We start from the raw sequence: 19127 nt of genomic DNA, 5'->3' as shown, positions 1-19127 counted from the left end.
GACGGGGAATTTACTATGGATCTTATATATATATACATACCTGAATAATTGGTACAGTGATTTTATTTTTAGTTATAGCAACTGCATTTATAGGATATGTCTTACCCTGAGGCCAAATATCTTTTTGAGGTACAACAGTAATTACTAATTTATTATCAGCAATCCCATACTTAGGAACAGATTTAGTCCAATGAGTATGAGGAGGATTCGCTGTTGATAATGCAACATTAAATCGATTCTTCACATTCCATTTTGTATTACCATTTATTATTGCTGCTATAGCAGCAAATCATTTATTTTTTCTTCACCAAACAGGATCTAATAATCCTCTTGGACTAAATGGAGATATTGAAAAAATTCCATTCCACCCATACTTTACCTTTAAGGATTCTATTACATTTGTAATAATAACATCATTATTAATTATACTATGTTTTATTAATCCTTACCTATTAGGAGATCCAGATAACTTTGTTCCTGCCAACCCATTAGTAACACCAGTTCACATTCAACCAGAATGATATTTCCTATTTGCATATGCAATTCTACGATCTATCCCTAATAAGTTAGGAGGTGTTATTGCATTATTTTTATCAATTAGAACTTAATAATTTTACCATTTTATAATAAAACACCATTCCGAGGCATTCAATTTTACCCTATTAATCAAATTTTATTCTGAATTATAGTAGTTGTTGTATGCTTACTAACGTGAATTGGTAAACGACCTGTTGAAGAACCTTATATTATAACAGGTCAAATCTTAACAATTATTTACTTCACATATTTCTTAATTAATGTCCATGTCGCAAACGCATGAGATAAATTAATTAAGGAATAAAGTTAATTAGCTTAGGAAAAGCATATGTTTTGAAAACATAAAATTAGAAGTTTTACTCTTCTATTAACTTTTCTCAAAAAATTTCACTAAACAAATGAGATAAATAAAATCTTTAAACCAACAAAGAAAATAAAAAAATTCAAAGATAAAGGTAAAAAACTTTTTCAAGCTAAGTACATTAATTTATCATAACAGAACCGTGGTAATGTTCCACGAACCCAAATAAAACCAAAGGATATAATAGCAAGCTTAATAAAAAATATAAAAGAATAAAAATCACCGCCCAAAAAAATTAAAGCCAATAACATTCTTATGAAGACAATTCTAGTATATTCAGCTAAAAAAATTAAAGTAAAACCACCCGCACCATACTCAATATTAAATCCTGAAACTAACTCAGATTCCCCTTCAGCAAAATCAAAAGGAGTACGATTAGTTTCAGCTAAGCAAGAAGCAAAACAAGCTAAAGCTAAAGGAAAAGAAATAATAATAAATCAACAATAAAGCTGATAGTTTATAAAATCAAACATATTAAAACTACCAATTAAAATAATTAAAGACAATAAAATTAAAGCTAAACTAACTTCATAAGAAATTGTTTGAGCAACAGAACGAAGAGAACCTAATAATGAATAATTTGAATTAGAAGATCAACCAGCAATTATAACAGTATAAACACCTAATCTAGTACAACATAAAAAAAATAAAAATCCATAAGAAAAAGAACACATATAAGTTAAATAAGGAAAAATTACTCAAACGGCTAAAGAAATCATTAAATTAAAAACAGGGGAAAAATAATAAAGTAGGTAATTAGATATAATAGGAATTGGCTGCTCCTTACAAATTAACTTAATAGCATCTCTAAATGGCTGAGGAATTCCAACAAAACCTACCTTATTTGGACCCTTTCGAATCTGAATATAACCTAAAACCTTACGCTCTAATAAAGTTAAAAAGGCAACACTAATTAAAACACAAATAACCAATAAAAGAAAATTCAAAATAAATATAAATAAATCATAAAGTATCAATACTATTTGTAGAAAAAATCTACATAAATGAATTCTAAATTCAACACATTAATCTGTCAAAATAGTAAATAAATTAATATTAATCAATATAACAAAAAATATTTTAACCATATGGTCCTTTCGTACTAATATGGATTAACAATCTTAGGATAGAAACCGACCTGGCTCACGCCGGTCTGAACTCAGATCATGTAAGAATTTAAAGGTCGAACAGACCAAATCATTGGGCTCCTGCACCCAAAATTTTTCTTAATCCAACATCGAGGTCGCAATCTGCTTTGTCGATATGAGCTCTCAAAAACAATTACGCTGTTATCCCTAAGGTAACTTAATCTTATGATCATAAATTATGGATCAAAATAACAAACATAAATAAATGATATAATAATGAAGAGTTTATCTATTCTTCATGTCACCCCAACAAAACATCATCATTAAATATAGAAAGACAAACAAAAAACTATATAAAAGTAAAATGTCAAGCTCTATAGGGTCTTCTCGTCCTAAAGAAGAATTTAAGCCTTTTGACTCAAAAGTTAAATTCAAAAATTTATTAAGAGACAGTTGATTTCTCGTCAAGCCATTCATTCCAGCCACTAATTAAGAGACTAATGATTATGCTACCTTTGCACGGTCAAAATACTGCGGCTCTTTAAAAATACGCTCAGTGAGCAGGCCAGACCTCAAAATATAAACAAGAGGACATGTTTTTGATAAACAGGCGGAAATCAATTTTGCCTAGTTCCTTATAATAAGTTCACAAGGTAAAAAATTCATACAAATAAATATACTAATTCTATCATTATTACAAAAATTTTAAAATTAAATTAATAATCTTAATAAAAAACCTAAAATATTTATAAAATCAAAATAAAAAATAATGAACTAAAACGTAATCTTAAAGATAGCTGGTTTAAAGCTTACTATTATATTTCTATAAAATAAATTATAGGTTATTAACTTCAAAGCTTATCCCTTAAAGAATAAATAAGTTAATATTTTTACTTAAAAAATTAAATAAAAACAAATAACTTTAAAAAATTAAATTTTTTCTTAAGAAACTAGATATCTTGGGAAACGATTAACATCTCATTTCTATAAATAATTTAATAATAATTATGATACATTAACTATAAATTATTTATAAATCAACCCAAATCGAGACAAGTAAAATAAATACTAAAATTTTGATAAACCCTGATACAAAAGGTACAATAAATAAAATCTACTTAAAAAAATGTAAAATAATATTTCATAAAACACTTACATTACCAATAAACTATAATTTAAAAAATCAATTCTATAAAATATACTAAGACAAAAATACAATAAAATTATTTATATTAAATAATTAAATAAACAAAAAATAAATATAATAAAATAAATAATCAAGATATCCTGATTTGCACAGAAAAATTTTCAGTGTAAATGAAACACTTTACTAATAAGTTATATCTTGAAACTCTTCCTAGATACACTTTCCAGTACATCTACTATGTTACGACTTATCTCATCTAAATTGAAGCTACTTTAAAATAAAATACAATAATCAATAATGAGAGCGACGGGCGATGTGTACACATCTCAGAGCCAATATCAGTTAAATTAAATAAATTAAATTACTATCAAATCCACCTTCATTAACAGTATTTCACTATCAAATCCGTTATAAACAAAAATCTATTGTAACCCACCTCCTCTTAACTATAAGCTGCACCTTGACCTGAAATATTTTATAATTATAAATCTTGAGAATTATAACTCTAAAAAGATTCTCTGATAACGGAGATATACAAACAAATAAATTAAGTAGAGTAAATCGTGTATTATCAATCATGGGGTAGGTTCCTCTGAATGGAATGAGATACCGCCAAATTCTTTGGGTTTAAAGACCTTAACTTATAGTACCCTGGTAAATATAATTAACATTTAAAATAATAGGGTATCTAATCCTAGTTTATTATTTAAATTTCACAGATTCATAAAAAGGGCCACAAATAAATTTTAACATTTCACCTTACAAATTTATATTTCAACCCTAATAATATAAACAACTGTTTTAACCAATAATATTCACTTGTATCAATCGTATAACCGCGGCTGCTGGCACGAATTATGCCGATACTAAATCAATTGCTAAATCCAAAATCACTTGATAATTAAATAAAATCACTGCAAAAAGAACATTTAGTCTAACAAAACTTACATATAATACAAAGAAAAAGTGAATAAACAAGCAAGAATAAAACTTTTAAAAATAAAAAATAAGAAAATTTTAAATCTATTAATTCAGGAAAAAATAAAAGATTCAAATATTTAAAGAAAAAAAAAGAAAAAAACCACAAACATTAACAAAAAAAAAAAGAAACGCCCCTATGTATGACCACAACAACTTCTCTATTATATATAATTAAAGATTAATATGGAACATGTATAGCAATAAATGTATTATATTCTTTCTTATTTAATCTTTCTTTTCACTAATAAATAAAGAAAGATTAAATAATATAATAAATATATTTTATACAAATATGTAATTTAATATAATATGTTATTAATATGAATTCTTTTTTATATTAAGTTAACTTTCATATATATTAGTTAAATAATCTAATTATAGATAATTTACATAATTATATTATTATAATTAATATAATTATTTATATTAATTATAATATTTTATATTTAAATTAATAATTTTATTTATTATATCCAATTATAATAATATTAAATATTAAATTACATATTATTATATATATTATATTATAATAACCTATTTTAAGCTAAAAACATAAGTAGCTATAATCCTAGGTAAATAATTGCATTAAAATAATCAATTGATAATGGTAAGATGAACTTATAATACTTTAATTTCAATTAAATGTAATATATTAATATAAATTATTTATTATATATATATATAAAAAAAATAAAATGAGCAGGATAAATTAATCCTAATTAAACAAAATAATACATAAAAGAATTTCAAAAAAAACTTTCCAATTATATATTAAATAAATGAAGTGCCTGATTAAAGGGTTACCTTGATAGGGTAAATAAAGTAAATAAAATTACCTTCATTAAAATTACATAAGATAGAATTAAACTACCTCCTTTAGTATCAAAAACTAACGTGCATCATACACCTTAATGTAAAAAGGTAAGCTAAACAAGCTAATGGGTTCATACCCCATTTATAGAGGTATCAATCCTCTCCTTTTTAATGACCAACAACTCTACAAAACTTCTCTTCCTATCAACATAATGATAGGAACGATCCTGTCCATTTCATCAAATTCCTGATTTGGGGTTTGAATAGGACTTGATATCAACTTACTTTCATTTATTCCGCTCCTAACAAGAAATAAAAATATAATAATAAATGAATCATCAATTAAATATTTTATTGTCCAAGCAATAGCATCGACAATATTATTATTTTCAATTTTGCTGATTCAAATAAAATATCCCATGGGATGGGAAACAGAATTTATCCCATCAATAATAATTAGATCTAGACTATTATTAAAGATTGGAGCTGCACCTTTCCATTTCTGATTTCCAGAAGTTATAGGAGCATCAAGATGAAATAATTGTTTAACATTAATAACATGACAAAAAATCGCCCCAATAATGGTCTTATCTTATTGTATTCAATTAAGAACTTTTATTTGAACAATTATTATCTTAAGAATTATTATTGGGGCAATAGGAGGTTTAAATCAAACATCCTTACGACAACTTTTAGCATATTCATCAATCAGACATCTAGGTTGAATAATTAGATCATTAACAGTCAGAGAAAACATCTGAGAACTATACTTCATTATTTACTCACTATTAAGATTAATTATAGTTTTATTATTTAAGCAAATAAATTTATTTTTCATAAATCAAATTTATTCAGCCAGAAATATAAAAACCGAAATTAAATTCATAATATTCTTATCTTTATTATCTTTAGGTGGACTACCACCATTCCTTGGATTCTTACCAAAATGAATTGTAATACAATCATTAATAGAAAACAATATAACAACTATTATAACTATTATAGTTGTATTAACTACAATTACACTCTACTACTATATACGTATTCGATTCTCAGCTCTAATTATATCATACACAGAAAATTCGTGATCTATAAAGATAAAGTCCCAAAAATCAACAATCATTCTTCCTATAACAGTAATAATTTCAACAATAGGATTGATTTCAACATCAACCTTAATTTCATTATACTAAGGACTTAAGTTAATCAAACTAATAACCTTCAAAGTTATAATTAAAAGAATAATCTTTTAGGCTTTAGTAAAATTTTACACCTCTAGAATTGCAGTCTAGAATCATAATTGAATATAAGACCTAAATATGATAAGAGAGAAAACATCTCATAAGTAGATTTACAGTCTACCACCTAAAATTCAGCCATCTTACCGCAAAAATGATTATTCTCAACAAACCATAAGGACATTGGTACTTTATACTTCATATTTGGAGCATGAGCAGGAATAGTAGGAACATCAATAAGAATACTTATTCGTGCTGAACTTGGCCAACCCGGATCTCTAATTGGGGATGACCAGATTTATAATGTTATTATTACAGCTCACGCATTCGTAATAATTTTCTTTATAGTAATACCTATTATAATTGGTGGATTTGGTAATTGACTTGTTCCACTAATAATTGGTGCACCAGATATAGCATTTCCACGAATAAATAATATAAGTTTTTGATTACTACCACCTTCACTAACCCTTCTTCTTACATCTTCTATAGTAGATAATGGTGCTGGTACAGGATGAACAGTTTACCCTCCTCTAGCAGGAGCTATTGCACACGGGGGTGCATCTGTAGATCTAGCTATTTTTTCACTGCACTTAGCAGGTGTATCATCTATTCTTGGTGCAGTGAATTTCATTACAACAGCAATTAATATACGATCAGAAAGTATAACTTTAGATCAAACACCTTTATTTGTATGATCTGTAGCTATTACAGCATTACTTCTCCTTCTTTCACTTCCAGTTTTAGCAGGAGCTATTACTATATTATTAACAGATCGAAATTTAAATACATCATTCTTTGACCCTGCAGGAGGGGGTGACCCAATTCTATATCAACATCTATTTTGATTCTTTGGACACCCAGAAGTTTATATTTTAATTCTACCGGGGTTCGGAATTATTTCACATATTGTATGTCAAGAAAGAGGAAAAATTGAATCATTTGGAACATTAGGTATAATTTATGCTATACTATCAATTGGACTAATAGGATTTATTGTATGAGCACATCATATATTTACAGTAGGAATGGATGTTGACACACGAGCATATTTTACATCAGCAACAATAATTATTGCTGTACCTACAGGAATTAAGGTATTTAGATGATTAGCTACATTATATGGAACTAAATTCAAGTTCAATCCACCATTATTATGAGCTCTAGGATTTATTTTCCTATTTACAATTGGTGGATTAACAGGATTAGTATTAGCAAATTCATCACTTGATATTGTATTACATGATACATATTATGTAGTAGCCCACTTTCATTATGTATTATCTATAGGAGCAGTATTTGCAATTATAGGAGGTGTCATTCAATGATATCCACTATTTACAGGATTAACTATAAATAATACATGATTAAAAATCCAATTTACAATTATATTCATTGGAGTAAATTTAACATTCTTTCCTCAACACTTCCTAGGATTAGCAGGAATACCTCGACGATACTCTGACTACCCAGACGCATATACATCATGAAACGTAGTATCAAGAATTGGGTCTACAATTTCTATTGTAGGAATCATTATATTCATTGTAATTATATGAGAAAGAATGATTACAAACCGAGCAATTATATTTAGAGCTAACATAAGAAGATCAACAGAATGACTACAAAATAACCCTCCTGCAGAACATAGTTACTCAGAATTACCATTAATCTCTAGATTCTAATATGGCAGATTAGTGCAGTAGATTTAAGCTCTACAAATAAAGGTTTGACCTTTTATTAGAAAATATTTATTAATGGCAACATGATCAAATTTATCTCTTCAAGATGGAGCTTCACCATTAATGGAGCAATTATCATTCTTTCATGATCATACTATGGTCGTATTATTATTAATTACAGTAATTGTAGGTTATGCCCTAAGTTATATATTATTTATTGCCTATACTAACCGTAATATACTTCATGGACATTTAATTGAAACAATCTGAACAGCTTTACCAGCAATTACATTAATTTTTATTGCCCTTCCATCATTACGACTATTATATTTACTTGATGATTCAGTAGATGCAATAATTACAATTAAAACCATTGGACGACAATGATATTGAAGATATGAATATTCAGACTTCATAGACTTAGAATTTGACACTTATATAACACCAGAACAAGACCTAGAAAATGATGGATTCCGACTACTAGATGTAGATAACCGAACAATCCTACCAATAAATACAGAAGTACGAGTATTAACAAGAGCATCAGATGTTCTACACTCATGAGCAGTTCCTGCATTAGGGGTTAAAATTGATGCAACGCCAGGTCGGTTAAATCAAGGAACATTCACAATAAATCGACCTGGATTATTCTTTGGACAATGCTCAGAAATCTGTGGAGCAAACCACAGATTTATACCAATTGTAATTGAAAGAACTTCAGTAAATTTATTTATTAAGTGATTATCTAAGATAATTTAAGGAGTTAGTTAAAATAAATAACATTAGAGTGTCAATCTAAAGTAACTAAAAAAAATTTGTACACCTTGAAATTCATCAGATGACTGAAAGTAAGTAATGGTCTCCTAAACCAAATAATAGTAAATTAACGACTACTTCTGATGGGGAAATTATATCCAAATCCCTCAAATATCCCCTCTTATATGATTCTCACTATTCATTATATTTTCAGCTACATTAATCTTGTTTAATCAAATAAACTTCTTCTCATTTAAACCTAACCTTATTAAAAGAGCAGAAAAAGGAACAATTGAAATAAAAAACTTAAATTGAAAATGATAACAAATCTATTCTCAACATTTGACCCATCAACTAACATCTTTAATTTATCATTAAATTGAACTAGAACATTTCTAGGACTATTATTAATCCCATCACTATTTTGACTTACACCATCACGAATTAACATTATCTGAAATAAACTAAATTTAACCTTACATAATGAATTTAAAACACTTCTTGGACCAAAATCATTTAATGGAACAACATTCATTTTCATCTCAATTTTTATTATAATATTATTTAACAATTTCATAGGATTATTCCCTTATATTTTTACTAGAACAAGACATTTAGCATTAACATTTGCAATTGCCCTACCTATATGGCTAAGATTTATATTATTTGGATGAATTAACCATACTAATCATATATTTACACACCTTGTACCACAAGGTACACCGCCTGCATTAATATCATTTATAGTACTAATTGAAACAATTAGTAATGTTATTCGACCAGGTACATTAGCAGTACGGTTGGCAGCAAATATAATTGCAGGACACTTATTATTAACCTTATTAGGAAACACAGGACCATCTATAGCAATAAACTTAATCTCATTACTAATTATTGGACAAATACTTCTATTAATTCTAGAATCAGCAGTAGCAATAATTCAAGCCTATGTTTTCTCAATTCTAAGAACTCTATATTCTAGAGAAGTATATTAAACCTATGTTAACAACTCACTCAAACCACCCATTCCACTTAGTAGACTATAGACCTTGACCATTAACAGGAGCAATTGGAGCAATAGTCCTAGTATCAGGACTAGCAAAATGATTCCACCTATTTAATATTAACTTATTCATAATTGGATTTGGAATTACCCTACTAACTATAATTCAATGATGACGAGATGTAGTACGAGAAGGAACATATCTAGGATTACATACAGGATTTGTATCAATTGGATTACGATGAGGAATAATTTTATTTATTGCATCAGAGGTATTATTTTTCGTTTCTTTTTTTTGAGCATTCTTTAGAAGAAGATTAGCACCAACAATTGAACTAGGAATACTATGACCTCCAATAGGAATTCAACCCTTTAACCCTATACAAATTCCATTACTTAATACAGCTATTCTTTTAGCATCAGGAGTAACAGTAACTTGAGCACATCATAGTTTAATGGAATCTAATCATACTCAAGCACTACAAGGATTATTCTTCACAGTGTTATTAGGACTATACTTTACAATACTTCAAGCATATGAATACTGAGAAGCACCTTTTACCATTGCAGATGCAGTTTATGGATCAACATTCTTTGTTGCAACAGGATTCCATGGTTTACAAGTAATTATTGGAACAATCTTTTTATCAACATGTCTACTTCGACACTCAATAAATCAATTTTCACCAAGACATCACTTTGGATTTGAAGCAGCAGCATGATACTGACACTTCGTAGACGTAGTATGATTATTCTTATATATCTCTATTTATTGATGAGGTAGATAATTGTTTTTCTAGTATAAATAGTACATTTGACTTCCAATCAGAAAGCTTGATATAAATCAAGAAAAACAATTCTAATTCTATCAACAAGAGTTTTCATTAGATTTATTATTCCAATAATTGTTATAATCCTGGCAACAACACTATCAAAAAAATTAATTAATGATCGAGAAAAAAGATCACCATTTGAATGTGGGTTTGATCCAAAAAGATCAGCACGAATACCATTCTCAATACGATTCTTCCTAATCGCAGTAATCTTTTTAATTTTTGATGTAGAAATTGCACTAATTCTACCAATTGTAATTATTTTTAAAACTTAAGACATTATAATCTGAACAGTATCAACAATATTTTTTATTCTAGTTCTATTAGGAGGACTATACCATGAATGAAACCAAGGAGCATTACAATGAGCAGAATAAAGGGTTGTAGTTAAATATAACATTTGGGTTGCATTCAAAAAGTATTGATATCATCAATCAACCTTAAATAGAATAAGAAGCGAAATATTGCAGTCAGTTTGGACCTGGAAGATTGGTATGTACTACCCTTATTCTTATTAATTGAAGCCAAAAAGAGGCGTATTACTGTTAATATTATAATTGAACTATAATAGTTCCAATTAAGGAAATGTAAAGCCAATATGAAAGCTGCTAACTTTTTATATTAGCGGTTAAACTCCGTTAACATTTCTAAAATTTATGTAGTTTAAATAAAACATTACATTTTCACTGTAAAAATAATATATCTATATTTATAAATACTTAAAAGTAATAATACTTCCTTAACATCTTCAGTGTCACGCTCTAATTATAAGCTATTTAAGTAAACGAAAAACAATATTACCAATATATATATTCAAAAAATAAAAGTTAAAAGATAAATCTTGAAATTAGAATCATATCAACCTTGAATATAACCAATTAAATAAATAAATAATCTATATAAACCTTGACCACAAAGTAATTCACCTCAACCATAATCAAATGACTTAGATGAATAATAACCTATTTTTAAAGGAATATATCTAATAAACTTAGTTGAAAGAAAAGGTATAAATCATATAGAACCAGCAAATCTAACAAAAGAAAGTATACTTAAAGAAAATAAATTATGAGAAAAATCAAAATTAGAAATAAGATAACCTAAATAAGCACCTAAAATAACAACTGTAATAGTTAAAAACTTTAAATAATAAGGTAAAGCAATCACATGAGGAATAGGAAAAATTAATCCAGATAAAAGACTACCACCAAAAACAGCAACAAACAATAGACCAATTATTCCAAATGAAATATAATAACCCTTAACATCAAAAGAAAATCTAGAATAAAAATTATTATCACCAGATATTGAATAATAAAACAAACGAAAAGAATAAGAAGCAGTTAAACCAGTAGAAAAAAAATAAAGAAAAAAAATTAAACAATTAATTCATCTTAAACAAACCATCTCAAGAATTAAATCCTTTGAATAAAATCCCGCTAAAAAAGGTATTCCACACAAAGATAAACTAGAAACATTAAAACAAACTGAAGTTAAAGGTATGAAATTAACAATTGATCCTATAAAACGAATATCCTGAGAATCCTTCAAATTATGAATTATTGAACCTGCACATATAAATAATAATGCCTTAAATAAAGCATGAGCCAATAAATGAAAAAATGCAAGCTTTGGATAACCTATAGCCAAAATTCTTATTATTAAACCAAGTTGTCTTAAAGTAGAAAGAGCAATAATCTTCTTTAAATCAAACTCAAAATTAGCGCCCAATCCAGCCATAAATATAGTTATACAACCAATTAAAAGTAAAAATCAACCACAATTATAAGTATCCAATATTGGTCTAAAACGAATTAATAAATAAACACCAGCAGTAACAAGAGTAGAAGAATGAACTAAAGCAGAAACAGGAGTAGGAGCTGCTATAGCAGCAGGAAGTCATGAAGAGAAAGGAATCTGAGCTCTCTTAGTTATAGCTGCTAAAACAATTAATATAGTAATGAGCTTTATTTCAAAAGAATTAGAAATAAAATCATAATAATAAATATAATTTCAACCACCAAAATTTAACATTCATGCAATAGAAATTAAAATAGCAACATCACCAATACGATTAGAAAGTGCAGTTAATATACCAGCACTATAAGATTTTACATTTTGATAATAAATAACTAAACAATAAGAAACTAAACCTAAACCATCTCAACCTAATAAAATTCTAATTAAATTAGGACTAATAATTAAAAAACCTATAGAAAGAATAAATATTAAAACAATAATAATAAAACGATTTATATTCTTTTCACCAGATATATAATCCTCTCTATAATAAATAACCAAAGAAGAAATATATATAACAAAAGATATAAAAATAAGAGATATTCAATCCAAAATTAAAGTTATAACAACTATAGAACCATTTAAATTGAAAAGCTCTCACTCAACAAAAACTCTATAATCAATTATTAAATAATAAATACCTAAAATAAAAATTATAGTTCTCGAAATAAACAAAGAAAAAAAACTCAAAGAACAAATAGAAAATAAATTCACGGCCTAAGATGAAAAACTTCATATAATTGATTCCACAAAACAATATTTTTAATTAAAATACTTAAGCAAACTAAACAAAGAAATATTCACCCTTTAAACAGAGAATATTTAAAGGCAATCAATGTAAAAGTAAAAGATGATATTCACGAAAATAACCAAGAGAACAAGTATAAACACCAGAATAATAATTCCCATGCTGAGAATAAGAATATATATACAAAGTATAAACAGCTCTAAAAAAAGATAAAAAAATCAAAGCAAAGAATCTAAAAGAAGATCAAGATATAATTCTATTTAATAATCTAATTTCACCTACCAAATTTAAAGGAGGAGGAGCAGCCATATTTGATGATCTTAAAAGAAATCATCATAAAGCCATTCTTGGCATAAAATTAATTATACCCTTGTTAATTAATAATCTTCGTCTACCTAAACGTTCATAAATAATATTAGATAAACAAAATAAACCAGAAGAACATAAACCATGACCAACCATTAGAGAAAGAGAACCTACACAACCTCATCAATTCATAGTCATCAATCCACCAATAACCATTCTTATATGAGCAACAGAAGAATATGCAATTAAAGACTTTAAATCAACCTGACGAAAACAAATAAATCTTACAATAACACCCCCAGATAAACCTAAAGACAATCAAAAATAATTAAACTTTAAACCCAAATAAGAAATAACCTTTATAACACGAAAAATACCATAACCAACTAACTTTAATAAAACACCAGCAAGAATTATTCTACCTGAAATAGGGGCCTCTACATGAGCCTTAGGAAGTCATAAATGAACCAAAAACATAGGTATCTTAACTAAAAAAGCCAAAATTATAAATACATAAAACATAAAATAATAAGAACCAAAATCAACCAATAAAGGAAAATATAAAGTATTAGAAAAATCATAAACCTTAAATAAAACTAATAATAAAGGTAATCTAGCAACCAAAGTATAAAAAATTAAATAAACACCAGCCTGCAAACGCTCAGGTTGATAAACCCAACCCAAAATTAAAAGTAAAGTAGGAACTAATCTAGCCTCAAAAACAATATAAAAAGAAAGAAGACTTAATCTAGCAAATGAACAATAAAGCATAATTATTAAAATCAAAAACCATAAAAAAAATTAGAATGATATGAACTTAAATAAACTGAACCTCTAGCTGTGATTATTAAAGAACAAATCCAAAAACTAAGTAAAATTAAACTAAAAGAAAAATAATCAATACCAAAATAATATCTAATTATATTCAAATCAGCATATGAATAAACACAAATTATAAAAACAAAACCCGACAGAAACATTAAAGAATGAACCAACCATCAACAATTATTTAATAAACAAAGAGGGATCAAAAAAATAGTTATAAATAAATACTTTAACATAAAGATAAACCAAAAGAATTAAAAAAATCATTACCATGAGAACGAATTATTGAAACTAAAATAGAAAGACCTAAAGCACCCTCACAAACAGAAAAAACTAAAAAAATAACAGGAAAAAAATAATCATAATCAAACTCAATAAGAAAAACAATAACTAACATAAAGAAAGAAAGAACAATATATTCTAATCTCAAAAGAACCATTAATAAATGTTTATGTTTAGAAGAAAAAACATAAACACCAGCAAAATAAATCAATAAAGAAGTAAAAATAGAGAATATAAACATTAGTTTTAATAGTTTAAAAAAAACGCCGGTCTTGTAAACCGGAAATAAGTCCAGCCCCCACTTTTAAAACTTCAGAGGTGGAAAAGCTTCCATCATCGGTCCCCAAAACCGGTATTTTAAATAAACTAACCCCTGAAATGATCAAAATAATAATTATATCATTATCAAATGTAATAAATATTAATTTTATTAAATTAAGACACCCAATATCAATAATGCTTTTTATTATCCTTCAAACCTTCCTAGTTGGATTAATAACAGGAACAATAATAGAAAGATATTGATTATCATATATTTTATTTTTAACATTTCTTGGTGGTATACTAGTATTATTTATTTACATTACAAGAATTGCATCAAACGAAATATTTCAGCCTAAATCAATCACTATAATTATTACATTAATAATGTGAGTATTTATCATATTAATATTAATTATTCTAGATATATCTATATTTATAGACTTTTTCAAAAACACCGAAACTATATATATTGATAATTCAATCAATTATCAAGAAATAACAATATCTTTAGAAAAATTATATAATAGACCAACATTCATTATTACAATAATAATAATAATTTATTTATTTTTAGCACTACTAGCAGTTGTTAAAATCACCAATATTAATCAGGGACCTATTCGTAAAATAAGATAATTACTAATGAATAAACCCTTACGATTAAGACATCCTTTAATTAAAATTATTAATAACTCTTTAATTGACTTACCTGCCCCAACAAATATTTCATTTTGATGAAATTTTGGATCCCTATTAGGGTTATGTTTGGTAATTCAAATCGTAACTGGACTATTTTTAGCTATACATTATACATCAAATATTGAAATAGCATTCAGTAGTGTAGTACACATCTGCCGAGACGTAAGTAATGGTTGAATTATCCGAACCTTACACGCAAATGGAGCATCTATATTTTTTATTTGTATTTACTTACATGTAGGACGGGGAATTTACTATGGATCTTATATATATATACATACCTGAATAATTGGTACAGTGATTTTATTTTTAGTTATAGCAACTGCATTTATAGGATATGTCTTACCCTGAGGCCAAATATCTTTTTGAGGTGCAACAGTAATTACTAATTTATTATCAGCAATCCCATACTTAGGAACAGATTTAGTCCAATGAGTATGAGGAGGATTCGCTGTTGATAATGCAACATTAAATCGATTCTTCACATTCCATTTTGTATTACCATTTATTATTGCTGCTATAGCAGCAATTCATTTATTTTTTCTTCACCAAACAGGATCTAATAATCCTCTTGGACTAAATGGAGATTTTGAAAAAATTCCATTCCATCCATACTTTACCTTTAAGGATTCTATTACATTTGTAATAATAACATCATTATTAATTATACTATGTTTAATTAATCCTTACCTATTAGGAGATCCAGATAACTTTGTACCTGCCAACCCATTAGTAACACCAGTTCACATTCAACCAGAATGATATTTCCTATTTGCATATGCAATTCTACGATCTATCCCTAATAAGTTAGGAGGTGTTATTGCATTATTTTTATCAATTAGAATCTTAATAATTTTACCATTTTATAATAAAACACCATTCCGAGGCATTCAATTTTACCCTATTAATCAAATTTTATTCTGAATTATAGTAGTTGTTGTATGCTTACTAACGTGAATTGGTAAACGACCTGTTGAAGAACCTTATATTATAACAGGTCAAATCTTAACAATTATTTACTTCACATATTTCTTAATTAATGTCCATGTCGCAAACGCATGAGATAAATTAATTAAGGAATAAAGTTAATTAGCTTAGGAAAAGCATATGTTTTGAAAACATAAAATTAGAAGTTTAACTCTTCTATTAACTTTTCTCAAAAAATTTCACTAAACAAATGAGATAAATAAAATCTTTAAACCAACAAAGAAAATAAAAAAATTCAAAGATAAAGGTAAAAAACTTTTTCAAGCTAAGTACATTAATTTATCATAACGGAACCGTGGTAATGTTCCACGAACCCAAATAAAACCAAAAGATATAATAGCAAGCTTAATAAAAAATATAAAAGAATAAAAATCACCGCCCAAAAAAATTAAAGCCAATAACATTCTTATGAAGACAATTCTAGTATATTCAGCTAAAAAAATTAAAGTAAAACCACCCGCACCATACTCAATATTAAATCCTGAAACTAACTCAGATTCCAATTCAGCAAAATCAAAAGGAGTACGATTAGTTTCAGCTAAGCAAGAAGCAAAACAAGCTAAAGCTAAAGGAAAAGAAATAATAATAAATCAACAATAAAGCTGATAGTTTATAAAATCAAACATATTAAAACTACCAATTAAAATAATTAAAGACAATAAAATTAAAGCTAAACTAACTTCATAAGAAATTGTTTGAGCAACAGAACGAAGAGAACCTAATAATGAATAATTTGAATTAGAAGATCAACCAGCAATTATAACAGTATAAACACCTAATCTAGTACAACATAAAAAAAATAAAAATCCATAAGAAAAAGAACACATATAAGTTAAATAAGGAAAAATTACTCAAACGGCTAAAGAAATCATTAAATTAAAAACAGGGGAAAAATAATAAAGTAGGTAATTAGATATAATAGGAATTGGCTGCTCCTTACAAATTAACTTAATAGCATCTCTAAATGGCTGAGGAATTCCAACAAAACCTACCTTATTTGGACCCTTTCGAATCTGAATATAACCTAAAACCTTACGCTCTAATAAAGTTAAAAAGGCAACACTAATTAAAACACAAATAACCAATAAAAGAAAATTCAAAATAAATATAAATAAATCATAAAGTATCAATACTATTTGTAGAAAAAATCTACATAAATGAATTCTAAATTCAACACATTAATCTGTCAAAATAGTAAATAAATTAATATTAATCAATATAACAAAAAATATTTTAACCATATGGTCCTTTCGTACTAATATGGATTAACAATCTTAGGATAGAAACCGACCTGGCTCACGCCGGTCTGAACTCAGATCATGCAAGAATTTAAAGGTCGAACAGACCTAATCATTGGGCTCCTGCACCCAAAATTTTTCTTAATCCAACATCGAGGTCGCAATCTGCTTTGTCGATATGAGCTCTCAAAAACAATTACGCTGTAATCCCTAAGGTAACTTAATCTTATGATCATAAATTATGGATCAAAATAACAAACATAAATAAATGATATAATAATGAAGAGTTTATCTATTCTTCATGTCACCCCAACAAAACATCATCATTAAATATAGAAAGACAAACAAAAAACTATATAAAAGTAAAATGTCAAGCTCTATAGGGTCTTCTCGTCCTAAAGAAGAATTTAAGCCTTTTGACTCAAAAGTTAAATTCAAAAATTTATTAAGAGACAGTTGATTTCTCGTCAAGCCATTCATTCCAGCCACTAATTAAGAGACTAATGATTATGCTACCTTTGCACGGTCAAAATACTGCGGCTCTTTAAAAATACGCTCAGTGAGCAGGCCAGACCACAAAATATAAACAAGAGGACATGTTTTTGATAAACAGGCGGAAATCAATTTTGCCTAGTTCCTTATAATAAGTTCACAAGGTAAAAATTTCATACAAATAAATATACTAATTCTATCATTATTACAAAAATTTTAAGATTAAATTAATAATCATAATAAAAAACCTAAAATATTTATAAAATCAAAATAAAAAATAATGAACTAAAACGTAATCTTAAAGATAGCTGGTTTAAAGCTTACTATTATATTTCTATAAAATAAATTATAGGTTATTAACTTCAAAGCTTATCCCTTAAAGAATAAATAAGTTAATATTTTTACTTAAAAAATTAAATAAAAACAAATAACTTTTAAAAAATTAAATTTTTTCTTAAGAAACTAGATATCTTGGGAAACGATTAACATCTCATTTCTATAAATAATTTAATAATAATTATGATACATTAACTATAAATTATTTATAAATCAAACCAAATCGAGACAAGTAAAATAAATACTAAAATTTTGATAAACCCTGATACAAAAGGTACAATAAATAAAATCTACTTAAAAAAATGTAAAATAATATTTCATAAAACACTTACATTACCAATAAACTATAATTTAAAAAATCAATTCTATAAAATATACTAAGACAAAAATACAATAAAATTATTTATATTAAATAATTAAATAAACAAAAAATAAATATAATAAAATAAATAATCAAGATATCCTGATTTGCACAGAAAAATTTTCAGTGTAAATGAAACACTTTACTAATAAGTTATATCTTGAAACTCTTCCTAGATACACTTTCCAGTACATCTACTATGTTACGACTTATCTCATCTATATTGAAGCTACTTTAAAATAAAATAGAATAATCAATAATGAGAGCGACGGGCGATGTGTACACATCTCAGAGCCAATATCAGTTAAATTAAATAAATTAAATTACTATCAAATCCACCTTCATTAACA

General features: G+C 26.6%; 1 long non-coding RNA gene across 1 annotated transcript; it reads left to right on the top strand.

The window, feature by feature from the left end:
• Nucleotides 1-1946: 1946 nt before the first annotated feature.
• On the top strand, nt 1947-17731 carry LOC126305056 (uncharacterized). Its single transcript, XR_007553297.1, has 2 exons — nt 1947-2080; nt 17686-17731. It is a non-coding gene; the product is annotated as an uncharacterized LOC126305056 (long non-coding RNA).
• The last annotated feature ends 1396 nt before the right edge of the window (nt 17732-19127 follow it).

This window comes from Schistocerca gregaria, unplaced genomic scaffold (assembly GCF_023897955.1).
Source record: "Schistocerca gregaria isolate iqSchGreg1 unplaced genomic scaffold, iqSchGreg1.2 ptg000240l, whole genome shotgun sequence".
NCBI lineage: Eukaryota > Metazoa > Arthropoda > Insecta > Orthoptera > Acrididae > Schistocerca > Schistocerca gregaria.
This window is presented reverse-complemented; position numbering and strand designations above follow the sequence as displayed.